This window comes from Lycium barbarum, chromosome 7 (assembly GCF_019175385.1).
Source record: "Lycium barbarum isolate Lr01 chromosome 7, ASM1917538v2, whole genome shotgun sequence".
NCBI classification, from domain to species: domain Eukaryota; kingdom Viridiplantae; phylum Streptophyta; class Magnoliopsida; order Solanales; family Solanaceae; genus Lycium; species Lycium barbarum.
Window position 1 is genome coordinate 40,294,762 of NC_083343.1, and position 14,996 is coordinate 40,309,757.

The following is a 14,996-nucleotide window of genomic DNA, read 5'->3' on the forward strand; positions in this document are numbered from 1 at the left end:
CCTTAATATGGGTCTAATATTAAGATATGTGATTGATTGTGTAATAGACAAATTTGGATAAACTTTTATTTCCAATTCTAACTGATAAACTTTTATTTTAGAAGCAGAGTTTTGGATAAAAACACTTTTTTTATTCGATTATTTTTTCGCGTGATTAGCTATTCCAAGATGGTTACTCCGACATTGAGTATTGTATAACAAATAAACTAAAATTGTGGTATAACTAATGATGTAATTGCTTTTCCAGGAAACAAAAATCCAACGGAACATGGAATTAATTCCACATTTTATCTCATGCTTATTATCTTTTGTTGCATGAACCAAACTACTCAAGTATATTTTTGATATATGCCAAAATATCTTTTTCTTTCTTAAATTCATGTATGGTTAACTATCGCTATATAAAATGAAATAGATTTAAGTATTTATTTTCCCTTTTGTATCATTATAATAATATTATAAATGTTAAATCGTTCTGTAGATTAAAAATAAACTTGAGTTTAAAGGAGTGAGGAGTAACACTAAATCCTACTCATTCTTTGCTTCATCGTAAAATGGACTAATTATGACTTTCTTGTGGAGGTGATTCTTGTCCTCGAGTCTTGACCAGATTCTACATCCCTCAGTCCATTACTCCATTTTGTTCGTGCTATTTTTCGGTTTTTGGTTAAACATATGGAATGTCTATTAATAAAAAATAAGCAGAACCACTGTTCAAGGAATTTTTTTAATTTTTTTTTATGGGGAAAGGCTTAAATATATTTTGGATGATATGATTTAGAGCAATGTATCATCCATTAAGAAAAAGTACTATATTTTTGCTCTTATCATTACATAATAGGCTCAAATATGCTTTTCTCGGCCGATGGAAGTAAAATAGCTAATTTTAAAATTGTTTCTTTTAATTTTTTTTGTTAAAATAAAGTACATTGATTTATTCAAATCTGCCCCGCGCCTCCGCACCCCCAACCCCCACAATTAAATCCTTCCTGCAAAGTTTAGGAGTATATTTAGTTCTTGTCGCAAAATTCAGGGACAAATTTGAATACTCCAAATTCAACACCTTCTTCTCCAATATATTATTCTCAGACTGAAGAGTTTTTTCTTTTCTTTTCAAATTGAAGACGTGTTACATCCCGTATTTTTGTGCGTTAGAAAGCGTACAAGTTAGACGACATTAGTAGCGAAAAATGCGGTTATCCACAAGTTTATGGGTGGTTAGAAGGATAGGTACGGATATGTCGTAAGGATTAGAAGTTAAACGAATCAAAGAAAATAAGTTTCATTGAGGTTCGACATTTATTTGAATGAGATACGGTCCAAGCCATAATACCCTGTATTTTTGGATTAGGAAATTGAACAGTCAACATTAGCAAATTTTACCGAGCTCGAAAGATTTGGTCATATTCAAGCATCAAAATCAAGAACTCAGTGTATACAAGGAATGAAGTCCCGAAATGATTTACAGTGAAAAAGTATGACGAAGATGATTGCAAATAATATTTTATGTATGACAAATGAGGTTATGGACTAGTGCTATGTCACATGATGATGATAATGGGTATATGGAGTATGTTAAAGGTAATCACTATTTAAGTGAATTGAGATTAAGAAATTAATTATGTACGTAATTAGTTAAATATAGAATTTTAGTGGAAGATAGAAGAATTAATTAAAGTTATTTTTGGATAATTGGTGAGGGGACATCATGTCCACGTGTCACCATGGGAGAAAAGTAACAAAGTGACTATGCATTTAATGGGTAGTAAGTGGCATATTTGAAAGGATGAGACTTAACTTGCTAGCATGTAGACCCTGCGGTCAATAATTAAATGGCATCATTTGAGAGCTCATTTCTCTTATTATGTAAACATATCACACATGCAGCAATTTTCTAGAATTAAAGGAGTTCATAAGAAAAGTTGGCTGCAACTGTACGGAGAAAATAGTGAAGGATCTTTTTCCTCTTTCTCCTTTTAGTAACCCCTGATGTGCAGCATCTAAATACTTAGTAGCAACAATGATTATTTCCCTTTAGAGCAGCAACGTGCTATACAAATATAGCAGCAACATTAATTCTCCTTTTGGGATTAGTAACAATGTTTCTTTCCAATTTAGACTTTTAGCTAAACGATTGTGTTTCTCAAGAAAGGTAGCAGCAACGTACTACTGTTTTCATAAGCAGCAACTTGACGTTGCATTTTACAGATGAAATGTATAATTTTTTCTCAAGAACAATATTCGGATTCTAAGCACCGCTTCGATCTCGTTGTTCCGATTTGTCGTGTTGTTGAATTCGAGCTTTCTTCAAAGTAGAGTAAGATTGAAGAAGAGTAGTTCTTGTCATATAAGGTAAGAATTCTCCTATTCTTGATATATTTAAGTTCGTCCGGGTCATAGCTAAATTGTGGGAGGAGAAATATGGAGTTAATTGCGGGAAATCGGATAACTTATTGTTGTTGTGTGGGCTGATTTAAGGTATATTTTTGGGTTGTGTTGTGGCTGGAAATGGTTGGAGTAACTTAAGTATATTGTTGTTGATATATGGAGTTTGGGAAATGAGAAGAACGTGGGAGATGTTGCCCATTTTGTTTTAGGATAAGTTAAGTTTTCGCTATACGATTAAGAGAATTGTTTGTATGGTTAACGATAGTATCATTATTGTTATCATATAGGTCGAGGAGCAGATACGAGTTGAGTTCTTGAGCCGTTGAGCTAAGACCAGGTATGTTAAGGCTATTTCTTTTTTTTCATTGGCATGATTCCTTCTTATTGAGCCACCTTTGGTTATTCGCACAAAGACGTGCTATTCACAGAGATCTTACTAAGGGTTACCATGATCCTATTGTGATATTTCTCCTTTAGTGAGAACGAGTATAAGGATAGCCGAGTTTGTAAGACACTAGCATGATGGTAAGAATGTGTCACGACCCAACCCCGTGGGCCGCGACTGGTGCCCTACTTAGGCACCCCAAACAGACTCACAAACCAGATCATCATATTAAGACTCATTCAGACTTAACATACGTTGTTCGAACTGAAAACTAATAGCAGACGTCACACAAACATTGATCGAACACTTATCTTAAGCGGTCGCCCGTGCAGAACAGTCATATCAAAATCAGAAAGGTGGCGGAATATACATCGCCCAGATGCACACACACACGTACGAACTCATGGGCCGTCTTGGCCATAGTAGCATACGGGCCGCTTAAGAACGCAAAACAGATCCACATACAAACACACCGGACCCACGACCCACGAATATGACTACAGGCCTCTAAAACAAAACAGAACATACGAACATATGACGGGACAGGGCCCCGCCGTACCCACACAGCCACAAATGTACAGAAACACACACAGCAAAAGGTATGTACCAAAAGTTAAGCTCCGGATCAAGGGGAGCTCTCCAAAATAGCAGAATAGGTAGCCTAAACCGGAGGATCACCCAACCGAGCTTCTGTACCTGCGGGCATGAAACGCAGCCCCCCCCCCCCCCCCCGAAGGACAGGGGGGTCAGTACGGGAGAAGTACTGAGTATGTAAAGCAGAAGGTACAGAGATCCAAATCATAACTGGAGTCAGAAGGAACAAACACAAACATCAAAGTAGCAACTCAAACCTGTGCGGAAGATAAATATACAAATGCAAATAAAATCATGTATAGGGCTTGGGGACGTGGTCACCCCCGATGCTGGTGCCACAACACATCATACTCCAGAAGTTTTTCAAATCTCCGTACAGTCTCCAGACAAATCGTATCACACACATATCACATCATCAGAACATATCAAATGCCATATCACAACATAACTCCATAGACGGTAACCGGCCCCTATGGCGAGGCCTCGGAAACCGTAACACATCATACTTCCGAATATGGTATAGCGCGCACGATCACAAAGCCGGCCCGGGTACCGACGAACGAAATCATAGCGAATGGCACGAACAGAGTAGTGCAGAGACCATATGCATATTAAAAGTAAATTACAAGACTCGACATATAATTACATATAGGCATATACCGACGCCAAAAGGCTCGGATTAGGAGTCAGGTCGATCAAAATTAATGTATAGAAGTTACGAAGTTCCAAACTGCAAAACCTTTGAAAAGCAACTCCTAGATCATTTTCCGAAAATCTAGTATCATTCATAGTGCAAAACGTTCCATAATGGTGTAGGAGATTTCAAACGGACCTTTGAGTCATAGGCAAACAATTACTTTTCATATCGGACGGAAGTGAGTCAAACAAATCAAATAAGGGAAGCCTCGGGGCTTACGGGCCCACCTTGAGTCAAATCGAGGCGGCGGACACAAATCACAGACTTTAGGCTCCATAAAGCCATCTACGAAAGTTTCGGAGAGATTCGGACACAATAGCAAAAGTTAGGAAGGTTTGAACATTCTTTCAACCAAATGTAAGGAATAGGTTTCAATTGCGCTGAATGAATAGTGCCCAAACTTGAACTCGGATTTCCAAGAGCAGAATTATCCCCGAGGGTCCGACCTTAACCTAGTATAACTAGGACATGCCAAAAGAAGGAAAGGTAAGCTTTACATACCTGGATTGCGCCTTACGCTCGTCAAATCTCAATTCCCGTTTCGTCAAAAAACTGCAAATGGTCACTTTTACCAGTTACTATTCATGAAAGTTAACATCTTAATCTTTGGGTTATACTTGGCTACCGAAATTTCGGCAGCATTTCCCCTATAAATCTAACACCCCCGAGACTTATCTCGGCTCAAAATACATCAACAACAACAACCCAAACATCATCAAACAACATAAATCACAATCAAATCATTCTAACTTCAAAGTTCTACCTTACTACACAAGTTGACAACTTTCATTCAAACTTCGCAATTCCAAACTTGCGCCCACACTATTGTATTCATTCACCCATTCAAGATTATTCAAACCCATCCCAATTACACTCCAACAATATACAAAATTTCCCGAAGTTCATTACTTTCCATATTTCATCCAAAACATCAAAAACTTACGGCGAACATTCTAACTCGCATTGTTTCATTCCAAATTCATTAACATCAACTATGTGTCACATTTAAAGTCTTTAGCATCAAAGATATACAATGATATGCGCAAATATACAAAAGGTATACACTTTCCCGTAATGATCCGAAATCCTTTTCCAACGCCAATTCAATTCTTTAAACGTTCATTTATGACATAAAGGTCACAACGACACATTGAACAAATCAAACAAGATCAATTCACATTTCTTTCTTCTTCCTAGGGCACACGGCCATGACATCAAATATACATATACCCACGGTTTTGCACACACATCAAAACGACGAAATTCTCGTCTATTCTCAATCCTTAACACATTCACACCAATTCCATAACATTAGAGGGGCAAAATTCTTACCTTTTCTTGAATTTCCGACTTGTCGCAAACGCGGACCTTTCGCCAAACTAATTGTACCCCGTTGAAGAGGGTCTTGAGTACTTTACAACTATGTGAAGACTAAGATTTTTGGATCACAACAAGGCTTGGGGAATTTTTTTCTTTCTCTTTTCCTTAGGTTCGGCCGAGAGCCCTTGGTGGGTGTTCTTCAATTTTTCTTTTGTTTTGATTTAGTTCTTGATAACTCTAAAGGGGGACTTAATATATATCCAATTATAGGTCATGTGATAATCACATGACCACTCAAAATGGATCATGGGCCAAGCCTTAGCCGGCTCCCTTCAAGACTTTGGCCTCAATTTGTTCTAATTTTTCTTGGTCCAATTCATTAAAAGTCCCGTTTTGTAATTCCCGAAACTAATTTCCAAAATTCCAAATTTACCCTCGGCCTTCCCCAATGTCTTAACATTAATGATTTCATAACCAACATAGTCACATCAACTAGAATCAAAATATTTCCTCATAACACACAAGTCTTAATTATTTCTCGATTTCCAATTATACGAAAATACGGGACATAACAGAATGGTAATTGCGAATGTTGCTTACATGTTTCTATGTTACCTTAGAATTACTATTACATGAGTATATATATGTCTGGCCTAGGGCCATGGAGGTGTTGCCTGACCGACGGGTCATAGAGTTGTGCACACCTGACCTACGGGCCACGAAGTTGGTTATACCTGGCCTATGGGTCATAGAGTTATCTATGCCTGACCTCCGGGTCACGGAGTTATATTTCTAAAGTTATGTTATCTTGCCTTAGACGAGAGGCAGCCCAGGTAGAGTACCTCCAGATGCTTTCTTGAGATATTCAGAGTATAGCTTGTTATTTCATTTCAGTTGTTATCTTGCCTTACATATTCAGTACATTATTCGTACTGACGCCCCTTTTGCTGGGGGCGCTGCATTCGTGCCTGCAGGTACACCAAGCTCACAGAAAAAAGGAAATCTTTTACACCGATGTATCTTACTCTCTCGACCGATAGACAGACTGGTAGACCTTCCCAGTAGGCAGGATCTGATGATTAGTGAACTTCTTTTTGTCACGACCCAACCGGAGGGCCATAACGGGCACCCGATGCTAACCCACCTGGGTACCTCTTATCGTACATTTTTATTCACATCTAGGTGAGCCACATGGCTTAATCATAATTTACATACATCAATAGTGCTAATCTCATTGGGCAACAACGCATTTATATCATCATCAATAACAATGCCCATATCCGTATACACAAGCCGACAAGGCTATCAAAATAATATGCAAAATATGAGCCGACAAGGCTACAAGACATCTAACCATACACAACTGTCTACGAGCCTCTAAGAAGAGTAGGTAACATCATATAGGCGGGACAGGACCCCGTCGTGCCCATATGTATGTGCACAAAAAGAATAATACCAAAAGTTATAGCTCCGGATGAAATGGATCTCCTCTATGTAGTCCCCGAATAAGAAAGCTAAGGATCAAGCCTGTCTCTCTGGCCACCTGCGGGCATGACGCAACGTCCACAAACAAAAGGACATCAGTATGAATAATGTACTGAGTATGTAAAACATAATCAACATCATAGTAGAAGCATAATAGACAGCACGAGAAATAACATAAGATGGGAGAATCGGCAGGTAATAGAGTAATTTGTACCTCTAGTGGCCTTCATCATATCTACTTACTTGTCCTTCGTAGGGACCTTCCATTTCTAATGCTTACTCATGTACACACACACACACACACACACACACACACACACACATATATATATATATATATATATATATATATATATATATATATATATATATATATATATATATATATATATATATATATATATATATATATATATATATATTCGTATTCGTATTCATATTCATACTTGTATCCATATTCATATTCGTAGCATACCCGACCATGAAGGTTCGGTGTTTCAATACCCGGCCATGACAAGGCTCGGTGATTATACGTACCTGGTTCTACCAAGGCTCAGTGTTATCCGTACCCAACTGTAATGGTGTGCGCGCAATAGATACCATACCCGGCCATATAAGCTCGGTGTTACATAATAGTCATACATACTTAAACACACACACACACACACACACATATATATATATATATATAGGAACCCATAAACATCATCAACATTATTACCATCATCATTTTCGTTACGTCTATCCTTGGAGAATTAACTATCATATAAGGATGCAATAGAACCATGAAAGTATCAAGGATCATAAGCTTTTGAAATCTTAGAGATAGAGTCATTTGGAGACATTATGGAGCTCATGAAAGGATGCATATAGCAAGGGAACCATGCCTTGATGAAATAAGGGCTAGCCTTACATACCTCTTTGGCTTCTTAACTATTTACGATCACCGTCGAAGCTTGAATAATCTATATTTAGAAGGATTCATACTATGATTAAGCCTTAATGATACTTTTAAACCCAAACTAGAATAACTCATGATCTAGCAAAAATTGGGCAGCATTTCCCCTATTTCGTCAACTTCCACCATTTCACAAAACAACTCCCAAGCATCCATAATACACTCACAATATCATAATCAAGTAATCACATTACATTAAGCCTTCATTATTCATCCTTATGTTCAACTTATGCCAAAAACTTTACACCCATTTTAGCACATTTTCATATAATGCTTCTTCGTCACCATTATTACCTTCCATAACATGATTATATCCGTATCATACTAAGAATCATGACTAAATATAGTTCTGTTACACCTCGTAAATTTCCCCGTGAACATACAATGAATAGACTAATGAAGAATACGAGTATACGATGCTTTAATCAAAAGGGAATGTAGTTTGACGACCCTAAGTAAGATTTCAAAGGCAAGGGAAATAAGAGATAAGGTTATGCTCCACAATGACTAATTATAGGTTCTGAAGACGTGAAAGTTGCAGATTTGCACTTTGGCCCAGTTGGTCATAAAATGAAATACGGACCGTAAAGTAGTACACGGCCCGTAAACCACCATGTCGTATTCCAACTTACCAAACTTCAACTTTCTGCCAAACGATCAAATGGTTAAATATGATTTGGAATACGGACCGTAAATTAAAATACGGCCCGTAAACCGCGATCGTAAATCACTATGATCCCCAGCATACCTTTCTGGTTTTGATATGCTTAAATACGACCACGAAATACGGCCCGTAAACTGGAATACGAACCGTAAACTGGGTTTACGACCACTGTGCACTTCAGTTACTGTTCATTCCGGATAAGATTTTAAGTCATTAAAAGGAGACCAAAGCTCATTAAATTCATTTCATTCCACGATATTTCTCTTTAGAATACTCCTCACTCTTCATCTACAAGAAAAAAATCAAAGGAAATCCATGATCAATAACACCAAATCCATGAGACAAAGTGTATGAAACCTAGCTGAAGTTCATCTCTCTCAAGAAAACCCAAAGGAAGTGAAGTAGGGTTTTGATGCTAGAAGAGTAATTCCATTCAAGACTTGTTCAACCATCATCTAAGGTAAGTTTCATGACTAAACCATGTTGTTTAAGGTATTGGAAGGTTAAGATACTTGAATTGTAAAAAGACATAGGAAATGGGTCATTCATGAGTGAATAGTGTTATGGTTGGATAGTAGATGGGTTGAATCATGAATGTTGGAGTGTTGTGATTATGAATACGTTATAAATGACATTTAGACCATGAAATAAGTATTATATATGAGGAAACGCGATAGTAAGCTATAACCATAAATGTGGAGAAATTGAAGAGGAATGGTGGATTGTGGTCAATGTATATAAATTATGATTGTTGATTGCGATATTGTGAATGTTGTTGTGAGCGTGTGGGAGTTGATATAGAATATGGGAAAAGTAGTATAAACAAAGGAAGTGCTGCCCAATTTTCCCTAGAAATAGTAGCGCGTTCTTATAGTCGAATTAACTAACATTAGTGCGACTTCTCTCTTGAAGGTAGAAACGTGATATCGAAGGAGAACAAGCAAGCGATAGCTTAGTTAAACGTCAAAGGTATGTGAGGCTAGTCCTTTCTTTCTAATGGCATGAATCTCATAGCATGATTCTCCTTCCTCCTCATGAGTTCCTATATTCCAGAAAGCTACAAGCCTATGTCTATGAATAGCTATATAAGATAAAAGATATGACATGATGTTATTTATTGCTTACACTCACCTTACGTGTTAATTCCTTCAAGGTGAGGCAGAATGTCAATGATTACTCCATAATGAAATCGGGGGAATCACGACCTTACGTCACCCCGATAAAGTAAAGTTGTTCATAAGCATTATGCATGTATTATGATAAGTGTATTATGACGAGCATGTATGATGATGATATAACACCGCGCCTATTTGGCCGGGCAGTCACCGCTAAGGCGGGAAGCTATACGATACACCATGGCCAAATGGCATGGGCAGACACTACTAGTGGGCGGCATGAGATGATACCCCGGACGCGGGAGGCCTAGACGCAGGCTAATGTTATGATTATCACACCGATCCGATATGGACGGGCAGCTTATATATTACTACACCGTACCTATATGGGCGGGCAGCTTATACATTATGCATATATGCCATGATGATGATTATGAGTAAGCCAGCATGCATTATTTCTTTTACACTTGACAGTCAGATACAGTTATTCCATATTGATACTTCTTTTATATTATTGCCTTATTTCCTTGTTTATGCCTCTCATACTCAGTACAATGTTCGTACTGACGTCCGTTTTCTTTGGACGCTGTGTTCATGCCCACAGGTAGACAGGGAGGAGAGCTTGACCTAGATCCGTAGTAGCTGTCAGCTGATTGAAAGCACTCCTTTGTCTCATAGGTTCTTGATTATTCTTTTGTGTATAGTCATATATATGTATTTTCGGGCCTGACGGGGTCTTGTCCCGTCCTTATGTGTAGCACTCCAGTAGAGGCTCGTAGATGCGCAGCGTGGGTTAGATGGTTTCACGAGATGCTATTATATGTATATATTATTTTGATGGCCGATAGGCATATGCATATAAAAGTATTTATGTTTCCATATAAAATATGATTTTCCTACAATTTGAGTATAAAGTTGATAAAAGAGCATTAAATGAGTAAGATGCGTAGTAGAACGAGGGGTGCTCGGTGGCTAGCCCCGGGTACCCGTCATGGCCCCTAGCTGGGTCGTGACAAAAGTGGTATCAGAGCGGTTCAATCCTAGGAACTGTCTACGAGCCGTGTCTAGTAGAGTCTTGTTTATGGTGTGTTGCACGCCACATCAATAAACAAGATTTAGGAAAAATGACCATCCTTCTTCTTAAGAAATCGTGCGATAGAGCCGTGTATAAGATTTTATCCTCCTTAATAGTGTGTTATGATTTCAGAATGCCGCCAAAGGGAAAGGCTACAGCCGCCCAGAAGGGTAAGCTTACGGCAAAGAGGCGGGTAGAAAGAGAGCCTCCGATGAATATAGAAGAAGGAGAATCACATAATGAGGCCTTGTCTAACACTTCTTCTACCTCGCCTAATGTGGAAGGACAAGGAGGAGCTCCAGCTCCAATTCCTCCACCGGTCGCTTCGGGTCAACAAATGACCGAGGCCATTCATTTATTGACGCAATTGGTCGCTGCACAGGCACAACGACAAAATGCGAGTTCAAGTGATCGGGCAGCAAGTACCAAAGCCCGTGATTTCATGAGTCTAAATCCTCCGGAGTTCTTCGGGTCAAAACCGGATGAAGACCCGCAAGGTTTCATAGATGAGGTGTTAAGGACATTGAAGATTGTCCATGCCTCCAAAACTGAATCCGTGGAGTTGGCATCTTATATACTCCGGGATGTGGCAGTTTTATGGTACAACAACTGGGTATTATCAAGAGGAGAGAATGCGCCTCCTCCGGTTTGGTAAGAATTCGTGGATGCATTTATTCGTCACTATTTGCCACCCGAGGTCCGCTGAGCTAGAGCAGATAGATTTCTAAATTTGAGGCAAGGAAATATGAGTGCCCGGAAGTATAGTATGCAATTTAATTCTTTGGCTAGATGTTACACCTCAGAAATTTCTCCGTGAACGTACAATGAATAGACCAACGAAGAGTATGAGTGTACGATGTTTTACTAAGTAGGGAATGACGATTCATGAATTTTTGGAAATAAGAAAGTTGTAGAATTTCAATTCAGCCAGTGATCGTAAAACAGAATACGGCCCGTAAAGTGATTTACGGACCGTATCCTGCCATCGTCCTCCAACGTTCCAAAAATTTCAAATTTCTGTCCAAAGTTTAAATGGTAAAATACGACCCAGTTTACGGACCGTAAACTGAAATACGGCCCGTAAACTGTGGCCGTAAACCATCATGACCTCCAGCAAACCTTTATGTTTTTGATATGCTTAAATACAACCATGTTACCTTTACTGTACACCCCGACGACTGTTCATTAAAAATCAGATTTGTGATTATTATAAGTGACTTTCTCATTCATTTTCATTCATATTTCATCTACAACCTTCAAGAACCCTCTAGAACTTATCCAAACATTTCATCCACAAAATTTAAGAGAATCAAAGGGAGATCAAGATCAACAACACCAAATCCATGAAACAAAGTGTGTGAAACTCAAGTGAAGTTCATCCAAACCAAGAAATTCCAAGGAAGGAAAAATAGAGTTTTGAGGAAGGAGGAAGAACTCCACTCTAGGCTTGTTCCACCACCATCTAAGGTAAGTTTTATGACATTAGCATGTTGTTTATGGTATTGGAAAGTTAAGATGCTTGAATTGTAGAAAGACATGGAAAATGGGTCTTAAATGGGAGAATAGTGTCATAATTGAATAGTAGTTGAATGGAACCATAAACGTTGATGTGCCATGATTATGAATATGTTGTAAATGATGTTTAGACCAGGAAATAAGCATTTTATATGAGAAACGCGATAACGAACTACAACCATAAATGTGGAGAAAATAGAGAAAAATGGTGGATTTTGCTCAAAGTATATGAATGACGATTGTTGATACGATATTGTGAATGTTTGGTAGTTGAAATGAAACATGGGAAAAGTAGTAGAAACAAAGGAAATGATTCCCAATTTTCCCTAGAGAATAGTCACGCGTTCTTATAGTCGATTAACTGTCGTTGATGCGAATTCTCTTGAAGGTAAAGATGCGAATATTGAAGAGGAACGATCAAGCGATAGCTCAGCTAAATGACAAAGGTATGTGAGGCTAGTCCTTTTCTTTCTATGGCATGAATCCCATGATATGATTCTTCTCCCTTTCCATGATTCTCCTATATCCCGGAAAGCCAAGAGCCTAAGATCATGAATAGCTATATGAGTCAAGAGATATGATATGACGTTCTTATAAAGTAAATGATGTTGTTCCTTGTATACACTCACCTTATATACTAATCCCTTCAAGGTGAGGCAGAATGTTCATATATGTTCATAATGGAATCGAGGGTTCTCGACCTTACGTCACCCCGACATTGTTATAGATTGTTCATAAGCCTCAATGTATGTCCTATGACCAATATTTCGAGAAACTGCGAGTCTATGTTCATGAAAGATTTCATGTGAGATAAAGGTAAGAGATACGCTATAGAAATGATAATGGAAATGATGAGCTTAAGCCCAAAGATTATAAAGACTATCATGCGATATTTATACGAAATTCATGCAACGAATATGATGTGATTTTCATAGATTGTCTTTAAATTTAAATGTGTGCATTAATGAAAGGTTACGATAAGATTATAAGATTTATGTGATGGCAATGATAAAGATGAGATATATTGATCCTCGTATGATGCATGTGATATGGTCGAGCCACTACGTGGCCGAATATGGAAGATATGTATGTGATATTGTCGAGCCACTACGTGGCCGAATACGGATACTGTCGAGCCACCATGTGGCCGAATACGGATATTGTCGAGCCCTACGTGGCCGAATACGGATAATGTTTTATGTGTATGAGAAGCTACTGCACTACGATGATGAATTCTATGACATGATGATGTATACGCTATGATGGTTCATGTACGACGAGTATGTATATGCGATATATGTATGAAATGTATTCACCCTTAAAGGTCGCGCAGGTTTTGCCTTCACCTCATGACTTATGATTTCTCTATTATGTTTGTTTCATTCATGCCTTACATACTCAGTACAATATTCGTACTGACGTCCGTTTTCTTTGGACGCTGTGTTCATGCCCACAGGTAGACAGGGAGACGACGCAGACCTTTAGGAGCTACCAGCAGATTTGCAGAAGCACTCCATTATTCCAAAGGTTCTAATCGGGTTATACTTTTGTGTATATATATATGTATAAGTATTTTGGGCACGACGGGGTCTTGTCCCGTCCATATGTCTAGTACTCTAGTAGAGGCTCGTAGATACGTATGTGTGGGTTATATGGTCTCACAAGGTCACTACTGTATATATGCAGATATGTGTACATTATCTTTTGATAGCCAAAGGGCTCATGTATGTGAAAGTATTTATGTTCTTTAATGAAAATGATTTTCTTATGATCATGAGATTATGAACGAAAAATGAAGCTTAATGAGTATGATGAGTAGTAGAACGAGCGGTGCTCGGTGGTCAGCCCTGGGTACCCGTCACAGCCCCTAGCTGGGTCGTGACACTAGATATGCCCCGGCTGGTGGCCGACATGGGAGATCAGGTACATAGATTTGTAAGTGGCCTAGGGCCACATTTATTCAGAGATTGTTTGACTGCTTCCTTGCAAGACGGGATGGATATTTCCCGAATACAGGCCCATGCTCAGAATTTAGAGGGGCGACAACAACCACAAAGAAGTGATCGTGATAGTGATAGAAGGCAAGGTAAGAGGGCCAGATCTATAGGAACAGGCAGTGATTACAGAGGGGGATCAAGACAGACATATTCTAGGTACTCAGCCCAGTCGGTGACTAGTGCACCTCCTCGATTTACAGGTAGGAGATTTGATCGCTCCTTCCGTTCAGGACAGGGCCAGAGTTTGAGGGCCCCAGATTCCCAGTTTAGGGAAGATTATAGTCAGAGAAGACCCCCAGTACCGCGATGCAGCAGTGCAGTAGATTGCATTCCGGACAGTGTCGCCAGGGTTTGGACGCTTGCTATACTTGCAGCCAAGTTGGGCACATGATGAGAGATTACCCGTCGATGAGTGGCAGAGGGGCAGAGGGGCAGCATCTACTTCAGGTGCCACTCAGCCCCGTGTATATGCTTTAGCTGGACGGCAGGATCTTGAGTCCTCCTCGGATGTGGTTACAGGTACATTGTCTATATTTTCCCGTGACGTATATGCACTGATAGATCCGGGTTCTACTCTTTATTATATTACTCCATATGTTGCTGGTTGTATTGGGGTGAAACCTGAGCCAATCAAACCTTTTGAGGTGTCTACTCCGGTTGGTGATCCCGTGATATGTGATCAGCAGACCAAGGTTGATTTGATTGAGCTGGAAATGATAGATTTCGATGTAATTATGGGTATGGATTGGTTGGCATCGTGCTATGCTTATGTTGATTACCGATTGAAAGTGGTTCGATTTCAA

At 39.0% G+C, this 14,996-nt stretch overlaps 1 long non-coding RNA gene across 1 annotated transcript; it reads left to right on the forward strand.

The window, feature by feature from the left end:
* The first annotated feature begins 1,833 nt into the window (after nt 1-1,833).
* Nucleotides 1,834-13,907, forward strand: LOC132602252 (uncharacterized). Its single transcript, XR_009567689.1, has 3 exons — nt 1,834-2,352; nt 2,676-2,725; nt 13,653-13,907. It is a non-coding gene; the product is annotated as an uncharacterized LOC132602252 (long non-coding RNA).
* The last annotated feature ends 1,089 nt before the right edge of the window (nt 13,908-14,996 follow it).